We start from the raw sequence: 17,219 nt of genomic DNA, 5'->3' as shown, positions 1-17,219 counted from the left end.
CGTAGCGTCACCCGTTGCGCGCTGACGTGACGCGCGCACCGGCGAGATGGGGAGTCCCAGGCGCTGCGCGGAGCCGGTGAGTGGTCGAGCGCGGGCGCGTCCCCACCCCAGGCCGCGTCTGGGCTCTGGGCAGTGCAGCGGCGCCCCGTCCCTGCGGCGCAGCCCGCCCGCGTCCGAGCGCCCGGCTCCACGCGCGGTCCGCAGCCGCCTTCGAGAGCCGTGGCAGCCACTGGCCCGGGGCTCCTCCTTGCGGGCGCCACCGGCTTGTCGCTCCCGGGCGGTTTGGGGCCGGCGGCAGCTGCAGGAAGAGCGAGGGTACGGCGGTCGGAGCGGGGAAACGTGTCAGCACCTGGGCGGCGCCGCCGGACGGACTCGTTCAGAGGGGCCGGAGCTTGCCCGGGCTGCGCCTCACAAAGCAGCCTGCGGCGGCAGCTCGGGCCTCCCGGGACCGGTTAGTTCGTGCCCCGTGCAAGGGAGGGGCGCAGAATAGCCCCCGGCGCCACTCCAGGTTCGCCTCCACCCCTGCCCGGGCTCTGCTCTGCTCTGCTCTGCTTTCTGCTGCTTGCCCTTGCACACCGTGGTACAGGCTGGGGACGGCTGGCTAAGCAGTAGCTCTGCAGAAAAGGACATTGGAGATTACAGTGGACAAAAAACTGGATATGAGCTGGCAGTGTGCCCTTGTTGCCAAGAAGGCTAACAGCATACTGGGCCACATTGATAGGGGTGTTGTCAGCGGATCAAGGGAAGTGATTATTCCCCTTTATTTAGCACTAGCGAGGCCACATCTGGAGTATTGTGTCCAGTTTTGCCCCCCCCAGAAAGGACGTGGACAAATTGGAGACAGTCTGGCGGAGGGCAAGAAAAATGGTTCAGGGGCTGAGGGACACGACTTCTGAGGAGAGACTGAGGGAACTGGGCTTACTTGGGCTAGAGAAGAGGAGAGTGAGGGGGGGGACTTAATAGTGGCTTTCAGCTACCTGAAGGGGGTTCCAAAAAGGATGGAGCTGGACTTGTTCCCAGTGGTGGTAGATGACAGAACAAGGTGCAATGGTCTGAAGCTAGAGCAAGGGAAGTTTAAGTAAATATTAGGAAAAACTCTTTGACTAGGAGGGCAGTAAGACACTGGACCAGGTTACCCAGAGTGGTTGTGGAATCTCCATCTTTGGAGGTTTTTAAGACCCAGGTAGACAAAGCCTTGGCTGGGATGATCTAACTGGGGATGGTCTTGCCCTGAGCAGGGGGTTGGACTAGATGACCTCTTGAGGTCCTTTCCAGCCCTTATTTTCTGAGATTCTGTCTGCCACTGGGCTGCCTGCTCCCTCCCCAGTCTGCCCTTTGCCACATACATAAGCTGCCCATGACTCTTGTGACACCCATGCCACAGCCTGGCCACCCCTACCCTGCTTTCTGCCAAACTTCAGACACAGCTGACTGCCTCTCTGTAGCAAACCAGAAATAATTCTTGTTCAGCTCAGAAGTCACGAACAGCTGATGCTCACCTGAAACTTTTTAACTTTTTCCAGTTGTGGTGGAATGCTGGGCTAGTGATTCTGGCACCGCTTGGGGAGCCGCGGGCTTTATGGAACGGGCGAGCATGTGGCTTGTGGGGCGGGATTGAAGGTAGCTTTATGACTGCCTTCGAGGTTCGCCGAGTTGGTGCAAGTAGACAACTTAGAGTAAGTTGTTAGTTTTCTATAATAAGTTTGTAGGATGTCTGTTGGTTCACGGGGTTCCGGAGTAAGCCCTTGCGTTCTAACCCGATGGGCTAGGTGCGGCTGCCAACTCCTTAAGTCCCAGAACTGGTCAACAGCTCAGGGTGTTAGTGGTAGACGTTATTACGGAGTAAATATAAGGTATAGTAAAAATTTGTTTCATTCACTCACCTGGCCTCACCCTCTTACGAATAAGAGGGGAGACCGGCTGGAATGAAGTTGCAGTAAATACAAGTATAGAAAGCATAGATATGCTGTCTAAGCTACGAAGAGAGGCAGTCAAGAGGTGGAGTCTCAGATGTTTCTTCGGTTACAGTATGCCGGATACAAAGGGGGTCTGTTGGCCCACAGGGTTCACTAGCGAGCCCTTGCTTTCACCCCTTGTGGGATAGGTGCGGCTACTTACTAGTTAGTCCTAGGGCTGGTCAACAGCTTATGAACAGGATGATAGATAACAAAACTGTAACGCGGTGAATCGCTGTCGATTGTTGGATTTTCGAGGCCTTGGTTTTCGCTGGGATATGCCCAGGCGGGGAGGCTGACGACTGGCTACAGGGTGATCAAGCCTGAAGGGTCGTCCAGTCGTCGTCTCTGCTACATCTTGCCTCTATGCCTCTTTATAGATGTTGGTTGGACTGCCTCTGTGACACTAACTATGATATAAGCTAAGCATACAGGGATAGGATAGTTTTCTTTTACATAATAGTTACTAGGTAGATTTTCTACATAAGTTTTGTTTCTGCAGGAATGACACTTATAGATAAGAAATGAAACTTACAAAGTACTCATGTGCAGCTTAATACAAGCGTGGGAAAATATAAAGCTTTCATTTTGATTAGAAGCCAAAACTACAAGGTTACATAAACGTGAGAGTGCCGCGCGGCAGTTATACAGAAATAAAATAAGACATTTACACCAGTCAGACAACTCACCCCTGGAAGAATAAAGGGTAAATACTTACTGGTACAGAATACAGTGGCATAGGGCGTGACTGTCCCAAACCCTTTCCTAATTTTGATGATTGTCCTGCCGTGCTCTTTTGTACCCTACCAGAGGTGTCAACCCTGGCCTCCTCTCCACCTTGGCTATGCCAGGTTCATAGATATGACCTACCTGGCCAATTTAAAATCTCATGCAAAGCTTGAATCAGGCTGTTCCTGCTTTGACTGCTTCTTGAGTTAGGACTTTCTCTTGGAAAATCCCCCTCCATGTTTCATCTCTGCAACCTTTGCTGCCAGCCTTTTGCCATCGCCTACTCCCAACCTATCACCATCTACCATACATGCCAGTTCCAACCTCCTGCACCAACAACTAGAACACAAGGTACTGACCTCATTGCTCTGTAGGCTCAGTCAAAGGTTCTACAGGTATTTAGAGGGAAAAAACCCAGAAAGAACCAACTGTCTATGAAACCAGTACATCACAGGTGGCTGCACCAGGCTACCTGCAGGATGCCCACAGCAGGGCAGAACAAAGACAAAGGACATCCAGTGGTGTTGTAAAGAGCCCAAAAACCCCTACAGCTGTTTGGTCATGTGGCCGTCTTATGAGGAACATGATGTGGTTTTGGCAGATGACGCCAGCATCAAGCCATGATTTGTGACCAGCTCCACCAACGACCCTAATGAGGGGCATGGAAGTTCTCTGCAAAGCCAGGATCTGTCATCACACAGGGGCCTTGGCTAATACCCAAGCAAATCCAGAGGACACTGGCACCAAAATCATGTTGACACAACTCAAGTCACCTGGGGATTTGCTGAGTATACTGCAGTCCTTTGACAGCATCATTTTTAGAGGTCAGCAGCATGTAAGCTGGAGTACCCCAGCCTGTTTCTACTCTCCTGGGAGAGAGCTCTTTCTGGGAGCTGATCTCTTGTGTCCCTGTCTTTTTGCCTTGGTGCTTCAGACCATGCAATGGGCAGTGGAGCTGGTTCTCTGAGGCCCTGAATGACCCCACTACCATCAGGCTTGAAGTCCATTTGCTGTACACATTTTTCCCCTCTTCTTTTTTGCCTCCCCATCTGCTGCATGCTGTTGCAATGCATTTTGCTCCCTTGTTTATTGGCACTTTGTGCTCACAGTTCTCTTTATTGCTCCATGCTCCTGGTGGATGTTACCAAACCATTTATTCCATTTTGTGTGAATGTGGTTTTGTTGTTTTTTTCCATAAACACCAGTAGTTTGTTTATTCAGTGAGCTTTATTATTACTGTGTCTTCTGTACATAGATCCCAATGTGGGTCCAGCTACAGAAAAGCTCATGGTTAGAACAACTGTGCTCCTTGAGGATGTTGACTACATCTTGACCTTCCTCAAGGTAGCCAGTGAAAATTACCTTGAGTCTTCACAGCCCCTTGTCAATGCCATGGAACAATAGGTCTGGGCAGTTAGATTACCAAGAGAGCCACTAAACCACTTCCTCATATCCCTCCCTCACAGCCTTGTCCTGCCAATGTACAGAATGCAACAGGGCAGTGACCTTGTGCAAACATGATGGTCAGATACATCCAGCCAACCAACAGGCAACCTCCGGGTGGCCTTGCGCCAGCCAAAGGCACATTCTGCTCTCATCCTGCAGGTCACAATCTCAACTTCTTGGGCCACAGGAGCAGTGGGTAGTCTGGGTCACTAAGGTAAGCAGGGGCAGGGTCACACTGTTGAACTCTGCTAGGAGTGGCCAGTAAGCAGTCCTCATTTCAGCATGGAGAGCAGGACTGAACTGTGGAAAGCCTGGAGTTCTGCAAGTTGGTGGAGCAGCCAGAAGTGGCACATGTGAATCTCCCACAGTGGAATACTACAATGAAATACAGCCAAGTAATAACCTTTTTTGTGGATGTGCTCTGGGCCCTGGCTGTAGGGGCAAGAATCAGGTTGTGTGCCATTGATTGCCCTGATGCAATCAGAAAACCCCATGTGCATGAAGCCATCAGTCACCTCCTGGATATTTTAAAATTCCTGGGATGAGCAACTTCTTGAAAGCAGCTGTCCCCTTACACAGAGCAGGTCTAGCAGTAGATTTCCCCATGCTGAACTGGCTGGCTGTAGATCGGTGGCAGTCAGCAGTTGCTAAGTTCCAGATCGCTATTACCTTTTTCCTTACACTCAAAAAGACTCTCATATAGGTGGTCTGCTTCCTTTATTCTGGAGCAAGCTCTGCAGAGAATGTGGCCTTCTTTATCTTCAAGTTCTCCCAACACTACAGATAATCTCACATGTGCAGCACTACAGTCTCCCCACCTTCCTGTTTTTCCCTGCATGCAGAGTCAGTGATAAATGATTTTTAGATGATCCTAAATCCTCCTTCATGTTGATGATTTCTTCTCCCAAGAACACACAGGTACCAGGCAAAAGCATGCTGTGCAGGTCCACTGTGAACTTTTTAAGAGCTTTGTCAATCACAGCCTCTCTTGTCTAATTCCTATGAGTCACCTTGCCCAACAAATCATTTGTACAAGTGAGGATAATGAGGTAATTGTGAATATGGTGACACAATGCTCCGCATATTGCCAGAAGCAGACTGTTTTATGGTCAGCAAGTCAAGGAGCTGGAGGCAATAGGCCTCTGTGGTAATTGTATGTGGTGAGAAATGGTCCTGTTGTTGCACAAGGGGCCGTTCGAGCTCCTGGAGGCTAAGTTCCAATTTGGTCCCCAGAAGTGAGTCACACCACAAGCCACAGAGACAAAGCCTTTATTGCTTGCAAGCAGGTCGGCCTGGAGTCATGAGACTCAGATCAAAGCCGACCCCGAGTGCCTATTCTCCGTTGCTTATATACTCAATTACAAGGTATTGGAAAATTCCATTAGTGCAGGCGTACTTTGGGTTACATAGGTGCGAAATTGGTTGCAAAGTTTGGGACTTTCTAGCCGTTAGCTTGTGGTTCTCCTTCTCACGCAACAAAGCGGAAAAACAAGTTGCAGGTGCTTCTTTGGTACATTCTTGTGAAAGCATAAAGCATAAGAGTAAGCAGTTCTAGCCCCAGCTTGTCCCACAATTATCCCCCCTCAAGATGCCTTCTTTTACTCCCTTGTTTGACCTCTGTGAAGCATTATAAGTTGTAGGTGGGTGGCTGCTTTTATCCTGCTGGCTATAAACCGGTTCAGTGCTTGTATTATGTGGGGTGTGCACATCAGGATGACTAATCCTATCATCAAAACTGGTATAAGGGGTAGAAGCAGCGATAGTAGCCATTGCATTGGTCCTCCTGTCCAACCTCCCCATCCTAATGACTTGATATTGCTAGCGTGCTGTAATATCTCGTTTATGTTTTCTTGTACCTGTCCTGATTGATTTACATAAAAACAGCACTCTTCTTGGAGAAATAGACACATCCCCCCTTGTCCTGATGTCAGGAGGTCAAGAGCTCTTCTGTTTTGGAGTACTACCCCCGCGAGTGAGTCAAGTTGTTGTTGAAGCAAAGTTAGGGTTTCACCTGTCTTTTCGAGTGTCTTAGCCGTTTCTTGGGATAGTTCCTGCTGCAACCCCAGTGCAGTTCCCCCCGGTGGCTACTCCAGCCGTCCCGGCTGCAGCAGCTACTACTGCCATCAGGGGTAGCAAAGGGACTGCCCTTTTAGCCAGTCTATTTACTGCTTGTAGTTGGAAGGGGAGTGGTGTTCCAGAGGGGGCTACTTCGATCTGCGGCAATACGAACCCTAGGGAGCAAGTCCCTTGCCAACCGGGGGGTAAGACCCAGTAGGCCCGATTGCCACATATCCAGTAGACTCCCGATGCGGGAGACAGGACACTGCTAAAGATGACGGATGCATACAAGTGCTGAGGGTTGAGGCTGACCTCCCTTCCATTCCTAGTTTCCTTTACGACAAAGGCCTGCAACGTTTGAGCAGCCATAGTAGCTGAGAGCAAAGGATCTAGAGAAGGATCTTTGTAGGAGGTGTCATTTGTGGGGGCAAAGAAGATCGACCCTCGGCTGCTATCGAAAAGGACCTGTCCTTGAGGCTGCAATGGTTGATACAATAGGATCGCATTTGGCCCTCCCTTTGTCAAAGCTGGGTGTGAGTTTGTGGGTCTACCCCAGGAGTAGTTTGAGTACTGCCTGGGTCTTGAAGAGTTTTCAAGTTGCGAGGGGGAGAATACAGAATAATTGAAACCTCCTGTAGTAAATTTTGGGGGTTGGATCGAAAAGGTAATATTACATTGCCAGGGCCTTATGCTGCCGAGGTAAACAGAGCCTTGATGACTGGTATAATTGCTCTGCAAGCAAATTGGGTATAAATTCTCAGCATGATTAGTAATATATCCAAATATGGGCCCGGATGCTGGGCTTTTTGCTGTAAAGGGCTGATCTCTGAATTTCCATGCCGACTTAAGCGCTTGTTCCCCTCCCCTCAGAGACTGACCCCTGTCTGATTTAGGGTGCGTTCTTGTCCATTGAGAATTACTAGCCTGTAGAGAACCCCACAGGGATGGTGGGGCTGGGATAGCGGTTCCCCAGCTTCGCTGGGATACACAAAGCCAACAGGCAGAAATGTTTAGACTATGAGCCGTGCGGTTAGCAAGCTGGTAGGAGGAGGTTAACACTCCTTCAGAAAAGGGGAATGGGGTATTTGGGAGGAATGAGAGAAAAAGCAAGCAAAGCAACTGTTTTGCCATACTACTAGGTCTTAGACGATCGCTTAAGTCGGAGCATGAGGTCCCCTGCTTGCTCACTCGTCGGGGTTTCGGCTTCTTGTTCCGAGGGTGGCCCAGATTCCGGTGCGGGCTCACCCAGGGAGCTGCTGTCCGTCTCCTGGTATGGGCTTTCCCACTTTTCCGCCTCCACTGCTGCACCAATACCCGGTCTCCTGGTTGGAAGTTATGGACTGGCGTGTCTAGGGGAAGTCGCTGGAAGGAGGCGGTGTACCTGTGGAGAGAGGTTAAGACTGACTGCAAGGCAATAACATATGCTCTAAGTTCAGTAATACCTAATTCGAAGGTGACTGCTTCTCGGGCTCCTGGTGGCAAGACTCGGGGCGGCATTCCAAACATTATCTCATAGGGGGACAATTTAATACTTCTTTGTGGTGTATTATGGATACGAGTTAAGGCCTGGGGCCATTTTAAGCGTGTTTCTATACAAATTTTTGTTAACATTGCTTTTAGGGTCCTGTTCATGCGCTCCACCTGGCCTGAACTCTGAGGTCTCCATGGAGTGTAGAGTTTCCATTGAATCCCTAGGGCTTTAGCTACCTCCTGTGTTACCTTCCCAATAAAGTGTCCCCCTTGGTCGGACTCCATGGATTCCGGAAGGGAGTAACGGGGCACGATTTCGTTCAACAGGGTGTGGGCCACCACTGATGCTGTTGCTGTCCGAGTTGGGAAGGCTTCTATCCATCCCGTCAACTGTGGGGCAGATACAAATCCTTGAGGCAAAACAGTCCACATAAGTTGAGACTTATGGTGAGTGTCCAGATCTTCCCATTCAAAAGCAAAGAGCCTTTGGCTATCCTTGTGGAGAGGAATGGAAAAGAAGGCATCTTTCAAATCAAGGACTGAGAAGATCTTTGCATCTGGCAGGATTTGGGTTAAGATGGTGTGAGGATTTGGGACTACTGGGTGATCTGCTAAGACCTTTTGGTTTACAGCTCGTAGATCTTGTACCAGCCGATACGAGGTCCCATCAGCTTTGGGTACCCCGAGTATGGGGGTATTAAACGGACACGAACCCTCCACCAGCCAGCCATATCCTTTAAACTTCTCTATCAAGGGCTTCAGTCCCATCCTAGTCTGTCTATTGAGGGCACATTGTTTTACGCGAATGGGCCCCTCTCCTTCTTTGAGACGTACTCTTACTGGCGTCACGAACTTGGCCCTTGTGGGGGTTCCGTCGGCCCATACCTGTGGATGTACGTTTTCTAAACTTTCAATTCCCACTGCTGAGCTTTCGCCCCCCAAGAGTGCCATCTGGTAGTTGGATCCTTGTTTCACCGGCAGTTGGACCACCATCTGGTCTCCTCGGAAAAAAACCCTCGGCTTGGAGTTTAGTAAGGAGATCTTGTCCCAGCAGGGCAACCGGGCAGGCGGGAAAATAAACAAAGGCATGCTCAAGCAAATTGTCGCCAATTTTGGTGAGGAGGGGCACATGGGTAGCTTACTCTGCTTACCCTCAATTCCTTCTACAGTTACATACTTTCCACTTTCCCCTCCAAGCGGGGGTTTTTCGGGGAGCATTGAAAATGTGGCCCCAGTATCTACTAATGCTTCATAATTTTTGCCACCAACCCTTATTTTTACCATGGGATCCTTGCGGGACTCTGCCCGCAGAGCAGTGGCCTTGGATCCCGGTCCCCATCAATTGGATTCCTCTCCGGAGAGTTCAGCTCTCATTTGGTGGGACTTAGAGTGTTCCCCCCTCTTCTCCCTCAGCCGGGGGCACTCTTGCTTCCAATGTCCCTTTTCTTTACAATAGGCACATGTATCCGCCTCGACACGTCCTGCTCCCTTCCTTCTTTCTTCTCTCACCTCACGTTTCCCCGCAATTGCTGCCGCTAACATTGCCATCTGGCTCTGTCCCTTCCTGCGGCAGTGCAACTATTCCACCCTGGTTCTTCAACTGGACATATTTCTCCGAGGGTCCGATCCCCTTCTCCCCCTGCTTCTATGCGAGCCCCTGCCAATCGATCGGCTGTGCCGAGTACTAATCGCCTTTCCTCGGGAGTCAGTAACGTCTGAAGCATCGTTTGGACATCTGCCCAGGTGAGTCTATGGGTTTGCCCCACTGATCTGAAAAGGTCCCTCATTTTCTCAGGATCCTCCCGAAAGGATGGGTTCTGATTTTTCCAATTGAACAAATCTGAAGTACTAAAGGGAACATACACAAAGGTGGTATCACCTCCTTCCCCGATTACCTCTCTCATGGGGCAGTTCAGATGAGACTTCTGCTTGGGCGGGTCTCAAAGATTATATTGGCTTCCCGCTGATTCGGGGGGGGGTGCCGTGGGATTTTCCTGACCATTCTCTGTGGACTTTGGCTGATACGGTGGCAGACGATCACGCTCCGGAGAGGAGGCATTACCCTCGTCAGAATCTGTTGTCTCTTCCCGGTCCGTATTGCTAACGGGACTGGGTGGCCTAACCTGTCTCCCTCTGGAACCCGCCAAATCTATCTCCCTACTGGAATCATCTAACACCCGGGGACTCTTTCGACCCCCCCCCCCCCCCCCCCAAGCCTTATCTCTTGCCACCATGACCCTATGTACCGTTGCACGTTTCTTGATCCAAGACGGTCGGTCCTGGGCTATGCCCAACCAACAGTCAATGTAAGGGAACTGGTGCCAATGTCCGTCATGAACTACTATATCATATACCCTTGTGACCCGGTCAACATCAAAAGATCCCATTCCTGGCCAGTGTACTCCGAAGGTCGGCCACTCTAATTGGCTGAACTTCGTGAGCTCATCCTTAGTCATTTTTATTCCATAATCTCCATATTTGACGAATTTATCGAAATTTCTTAGTATGCAACCCAATGGGGTGGAGGAGTTTTCTACCCGGGAGCGACCTGTACCCATAACGTCTCTTTCCGATTCCTGGGAAAAGGTATTCCCAGACCAATGTCCTGATGGACCAACAAATAACAATACTAACAAAATGAGACAGGGAATTAGTATACTCACTCCAAACACGCCCAGGTACCTCGTCCTCGGAGTCCGCGGCTGGGGTGACTCAAATGGAAATGGAGTGCCTTTAACCTCCCGGGTGCCCCGGCTCATGCTTTCGGCCTCGTGGCAAGCCCAAATTATGGCTTGGTGCGCACTCCACAAGCACGTACGGCAGTCTTGTCGTCCGGCCCCGGGGTGGTCCAAGAGCGCTCCTGGCTGGCTCGCCAGAATTGTTGCACAAGGGGCCATTCGAGCTCCTGGAGGCTAAGTTCCAGTTTGGTCCCCAGAAGTGAGTCACACCACAAGCCACAGAGACAAAGCCTTTATTGCTTGCAAGCAGGTCGGCCTGGAGTCACGAGACTCAGATCAAAGCCGACCCCGAGTGCCTATTCTCCATTGCTTATACTCAATTACAAGGTATTGGAAAATTTCATTAGCGCAGGCGTACTTTGGGTTACATAGGTGCGAAATTGGTTGCAAAGTTTGGGACTTTCTAGCCGTTAGCTTGTGGTTCACCTTCTCACACAACAAAGCGGAAAAACAAGTTGCAGGTGCTTCTTTGGTACATTCTTGTGAAAGCATAAAGCATAAGAGTAAGCAGTTCTAGCCCCAGCTTCTCCCACACTGTCACCCTTGTTCACTCTTACTGATAGCTTGTTAGTGACCAGCTAGTTAAAGCTTGGGACTTTTAAGTGCCTCAGGCCCAATATCACAGAGTTTAGGATGATTTCTGTGATGAGGGGGTGGGGGCAGAAAGATGGGGAGTGGGCTACAGCAGCCACCGAGCACGTGCAACACCATCCCTTTGTGTGAAACAGAGTAAGCCCTGTCTCATGTGAATGCACTAAGCTAGTATAAGTAAGTGATACTCCTGCATCTGTTAGCTTCTGGGGTGATCCAATTTCACATTGGCATACAAACTGGTTTTACCCTGTTTTGTTTGGCACATTCATTTATCCACCTCTGGGTATACTGTGGAAATCAAAAAATTGTGCATTCCTGTTCCTCCTCCTATTAGTTGCTTAGTAGAGAGAGGAGGATTAATACAGTAGCTTGGTAGAATTCTCAGGAAGATTGTGTCTGCATTCACTTAGCTTTGGTGTAATGAAATAGGTGCTGAGAATCAGGAAGACTGTTCATCAAAACAAAACATGCTTTTACAAAACACAGGAGACTGTAAAGAGGCATTACATTTATAAAAGCAACTGAGGGTTCTCTTGGGGCAGCAATGAATGGATTACAGGTGTATGAATACTGTTGAAGTCCCTTTGGAAAACTGCCTTGATTTAATTAACATCAATGTTGAAAGCCCATTGGGACAAAATCAAAAAGCAATTCAGAGCAGCTGTGTAACTTGAGCTTTGGCATAGGATGAAGCGGCTAAACTTACCTGATAAGTGGGGGTGCTGGTTTTCTCTGATAAAAACATCCCCAAATTTTCAGATTTAAAAAATCCCAAATCTATATTTTCTGTGATTTTAAAATAAAACGGTGTTTAATTTTAATGACAGAAAATTATCAATTTTTTCTGTGATTCACATTTTTCTGTGATTAAAATGAAAAACCACTAATATCTATATATCTCACTGTTAGCAGGGAACATTTAAATCATTCAAACACTTGAAGGGGCAGTGGCTGCCTCTGTACTTACAAACAACCTGTCCTGTGGTAACTATTTCCCACCATTAACTTCCTTAAGATTTACATCTTCTGGTAGAGGTTTTCTAAATAATTAGACCTGGTCTAGATGCCCGGTTCTTGTCTTTTTCAACAAAACCACTAACCTCTTGATTAGTATTTGTATCGCATTCATCTCTAGAAGTCATACCTGTCTGAACCATATTATACCAGGTACTGTATGTATGGCAAAAGCAGTCTCTGCCAAATAGCTTTCCATAGGAGTAACTTAAGAAAAGATGTGGCATGAGTAAACCAAACAAGTAAGGGGAGAGGGAAGGAAAAGAGCAGGAAAACAGTAATATGAGTGTATGCTACACAGGCTAAAGGAGGATGCACCATGGAACAGAGGATATAAGCAGATCAGCAGCTCAGATTGCTTCCTGTCTATCAGTTATCAGAAAGCAGCAATAATTACTGTATCCATGAAACATAAAGTACCTTAGCTACATACCTCAGACCAAAAGGATCCAAGGTAAGACTTAAGAGATTGCTCCTCTACCCCAAAGCTCCATGACAACAGCTGGAAAGATATGAAAAGGGACACTGCCTTCACTTACCTCTTCTCTATCCCCACTTTCAACTAACAAGGGAGGCCTTTTCACCACTGAAGCTACTAGACGAGGCAAGCTGTTCTTTATTAGTTTGAGTTTATCGATGATCAGATGCTGCCAACAGAACATCCCCAGGTCTCTAGTCATGCCAGGGGGGCAAATTCCAGGCAGCTAAAAGTTCAAAGGAACTCATTAAATTGATAAAACATTTAACAAACTGAGACAAAATTCATATTTTTTCTGTGATTAAGATGAAAAACCTTAATCGCATCATCTTAATCACAGAAAAATGTTATATTTTTCCATGATTAAAATGAAACACCATTTAATTTTAATCACAGAAAAATATGGATTTTGACCAACTTTTTTTTTTTAATTTGGAAATTGCGGATTTTTTTTAAAATCAGAGATAACCAGGATCTCTGCTTGATAAGACTGAGCATAATTGCGAGTGTTTTGTCCTACTTTAAACTTAAAGATCTGGGACTGGACCCTGTGTCTGTACTTGCAAAGAAAGTTGTGGCATTTTTTTAATCAGAATTTTGGAAAATTCTGGCAGTAAAGTTCCAACTGAATTCAGAATTGTCAGTGGTTAAAACCTCTTCCACTGAACCAGCTCAGCATCAGTAGTACACACTTATACTATATTCAAATTGAGCCAAACAAAATGCAATTTTTTAGATGCTGACAAAGCAGTAACGTGATAAATGTATTTCTTTCTAGGTGATTTTGGCATAGGAGAAATAAACATGCACCTGAAATGGATTAGTTTGGAACCTGGGTCCAAATTGCTTTTCAGTGTCTAAAATGTTACATTTTGTTGGGACCAATGGTGGGGCTCCCTGCACTTCCTGATGTTCCTAAGTTTTTAGAGATTGCTGCAAAATCCTAGGACATTGCATGTTTCTCTGTAGGGGATGCATAGACCAGATAGTTGCCTTGGGACACTGCTGATGTTTCTGTGTAATAGTGTTCAGTCTTTGTTGCCCTGGGGCTTCATGTTCAGTCCCAGCTGAGACAGCCTTGTTTCTCCCTCCACCATTTCAGGATCTTTTCTCCCTTCCACCCTGGTGTTTCTTTCCATCTCTGTAGTGTTAGAGTCTGCAGAATCTGCTCCTGGACCTTCACATGGGTTGTACTTTAGACCTAGAGTTTATAACTCTGCCCTGCGCTGATGCTTTCTGCCAGTGTTTGTAGCTAAGCATAGGCATGTCCAGCTTATGTAACAATGAGTTCAGGCTGGTGCTCTTGAAATGAACTCTGTCTCAGTTTGTTAAATGTTTTACTAATTTATTGAGTTCCCTTGAACTTTCAGCTGCCTGGAATTTGCCCCCCTGGCATGACTAGAGACCTGGGGATGTTCTGTTGGCAGCATTTGATCATCGATAAACTCAAACTAATAAAGAACAGCTTGCCTCGTCTAGTAGCTTCAGTGGTGAAGAGGCCTGCCTTGTTAGTTGAAAGTGGGGATAGAGAAGAGGTAAGTGAAGGCAGTGTCCCTTTTCATATCTTTCCAGCTGTTGTCATGGAGCTTTGGGGTAGAGGAGCAATCTCTTGAGTCTTACCTTGGTCTGAGGTATGTAGCTAAGGTACTCTGTTTCATGGATACAGTAATTATTGCTGCTTTCTGATAACTGATAGACAGGAAGCAATCTGAGCTGCTGAATTGCTTATGTCCTCTGTTCCATGGTGCATCCTCCTTTAGCCTGTGTAGCATACACTCATATTACTGTTTTCCTGCTCTTTTCCTTCCCTCTCCCCTTACTTGTTTGGTTTAAACATGCCACATCTTTTCTTAAGTTACTCCTATGGAAAGCTATTTGGCAGAGACTGCTTTTGCCATACATACAGTACCTGGTATAATATGGTTCAGACAGGTATGACTTCTAGATATGAATGCGATACAAATACTAATCAAGAGGTTAGTGGTTCTGTTGAAAAAGACAAGAACCGGGCATCTAGACCAGGTCTAATTATTTAGAAAACCTCTACCAGAAGATGTAAATCTTAAGGAAGTTAATGGTGGGAAATAGTTACCACAGGACAGGTTGTTTGTAAGTACAGAGGCAGCCACTGCCCCTTCAAGTGTTTGAATGATTTAAATGTTCCCTGCTAACAGTGATACAGGATCATTTCAGGATGTTTGTTTTCTAAATTATTTAGAAGGGTTACCTAGTGAATAAGCTGTATTTTCTAGTTATATGAATTTTTTAAAATTGGCCCTTTATTCCTGTTTCTGGGTAGTGAATCTCTCTCTGAGTTTCCGTAGGAGCTCAGGAAAGCTTTGCGCCCCAGCTACAAATCTTTCCCTTTGCACCTTCCACAAGTTCTGCTTACTCCTGCTGCCTCCCTTCTCCTGTCCTGCTTTCTAGATAGCTTTCTCCATCTTCCACTATTTCCCTTCTCTTGTTCTCTCTGACTTCTTTAAGCCTCTTGCTGACCTTTCCTCACTGAATGAACATAGTATCAGTCTCAAAGTGACTAGCCTGGCAACTCCAGTGGGAAGTGAAGAAGCAGTGAATCCTGACTTTTTTTTTTTGAAGGAGAAGAAAAAAGACCATAAATAGGGAAGGCATGGGGATGGTTGGGCGGTGACTGATAACAGTTAAGGTTGGGTGGCTGAGGAAGGGTTCAAAGAAAGGATTTAGAGAGAAGCTGATGGAAGAGGAGGCTGAAGTCTGTTTATTAGAAAACTTAGCAATAGACAAATGATATTGAGAGTGGTAGTTGATGGATTATTTTCATAACAACCATGTTCTAGGCATTACATAAGGATCCAGGCATTACATGCTTTAGATGCAATAGAGGTCTTTTCCAGCAGCTTAGCCTTTTCTGATGCAGGTGCACAGATTTTAATTTTGGTATGATTAGTAACAAAATACCCCGTTCTGCCGTAATAACACCACAGCAAGGGACCAGTCAAAGGGCAGGGTTTCCAAATGCAGTTTTATCTCACATGACACGCTGGGGCACAGTGCTCAGGTTCTCACTTTGTTGAGATTCCCAGTTACTCCTGCTGACAACAGTTACAGCTTCCTGCAGCTGCTTTGCTACACAGCTACTGCACAACTCCGGCCTTTTTGAGATCTCTGCTGGGGGCAGGACTAACAACTGTTCCAGGTTAGGAATGAGCCCCTCCTCATCTTTCCCTAATATAGGATTAGATTAGGAACTGTTTATGTTTGGAACTGGTGTCATAGAGACATGTTAGTGACAGTCAGGAGAAGCTAGTGCTGTTGCTGTCCTGTGAAATCTTTAAATCCCTTTTCTGTGTCCTCAGGAGCCCCTCTTGTTCCTGCTTGCTTCGTGCTGCACGCAGCTTTTTGTGGTCATCATTGGGAGGGAATTATGAGCAGGATAGTTTGAGTTCACTAAGGTTTCAGTGGGAGAGCCTTGCTCTTCTTCTGCCATAGGCTACATAGTGTTCTGCTTTGGAGACATTGGAGCAGTGGAGGGAGTTACAAAAGCCAACTGAGGAGCAGCTCAGTGTGACATGGTTACTGCAAGTGTTACTGCTGTAGCTAGGGACAAAGGTGAAGGCTTGAAATCGGAGACAAATTGTTGGAAGGGCTAAACTTGTAACAAAAGACAGAAACCCTCAGCAGTGATCTTCATGGGAGTGGAGGCAGAGATTGGGTGAAGATTGTAATGTGAAGACATGAGGGACAGATGTAGGGACTGGGAGGGATGGCTGCATAGCAGAGTGCGTAGGTGAGGACCATGAGGGGGCACACAGACAAAGTGGTAATATGATTATCTGTAAGGGGCGGGCAGATACGTGGGCTGGAAGCAGCTGATGATCTTGGGCAGAGCAGTCAGATATGCAAGTACATAAAACAGATATGAATGATAAGTGGGATGGACACATGATTTACAGAGGTGTGTGAATGAGAGTGTTGAATTGTGTTGTTACTGATTTGTGTGTGCGCCTGCTCTGTTTGGCACAATGTGGCCCTGACTGGATGCTCTTGCTGCTACCAAATAATAAAAATAATACAACCTACTATATTCTCCTCCTCTTTGTTTCAACTATAGACCTGATTAATGGGGGTGCTATTCCTGGCCCTCTGTCTTTACTTTCTTACTTTATGATCTCTGAAGTCATTGCAGGGAGGATTTGGTAACAGGGTGGAGGGTATTGGGAAGGAAGCTGTAGAATCTTAAGACCTAACATGGAAGCATGTGCTTTTGAGACCACAAAGAAGGGTAGCATATTGTAAGCTTTGTAAAGAGCTTTAATTCCTTGAAGAAGGGGGAGAGAACAGGTCAAACTGATAAATCAGTTGGTCACAATCCTGCCTGGTTTCAAGCAGAGAAGATGGGCATTCTGAAGGCAAAGTTCCCCTTGAGAAGTTTGGACAACACAGAGGAAGTCTTCAGAAACTGGAGTCTGGGGTATGGCACCATTCAGCCTTCCCTCACACAGCATGAAGGATGTGCCCTATACTCTCTCCATACAGTGATTTCTCCAAGCAGCTGCTCTCAGCTGCAGATGAAATTCTCTTTGTTTGTGGCTTTGAATGACATTTGTGTTCTTTGCCCTGCCAGCATCCCATGCAGTGGTGTCATAGTGCAGAGAGAATGGCCTGATCTCCACTTGAATAGGATGCTGAATCAGCTGAGACTTGAGGTTTTGGGAGAGCCCTGAGGTTGTTAAATTGGGAGTCTTCTGATCTTGAGGC

General features: G+C 47.2%; 1 protein-coding gene across 3 annotated transcripts in view; it reads left to right on the top strand.

Moving 5' to 3' along the window:
- The first annotated feature begins 13 nt into the window (after positions 1-13).
- Positions 14-17,219, top strand: part of ENTPD5 (ectonucleoside triphosphate diphosphohydrolase 5) — a 40,261-nt gene continuing 23,055 nt past the window's right edge. For 2 of the 3 annotated variants that reach the window (XM_090033659.1, XM_090033657.1), the window contains exon 1: positions 14-76. The gene's annotated coding sequence lies outside the window, so the exon portion shown is untranslated. Of the gene's footprint in view, positions 77-13,957; positions 14,018-17,219 lie in introns of those variants that run through there. The other variant, XM_090033658.1, reaches the window with a different exon arrangement.

The sequence above is a fragment of the Crocodylus siamensis genome, chromosome 2 (assembly GCF_052110815.1).
Source record: "Crocodylus siamensis isolate JL-2025a chromosome 2, ASM5211081v1, whole genome shotgun sequence".
Lineage (NCBI taxonomy): Eukaryota > Metazoa > Chordata > Crocodylia > Crocodylidae > Crocodylus > Crocodylus siamensis.
This window is presented reverse-complemented; position numbering and strand designations above follow the sequence as displayed.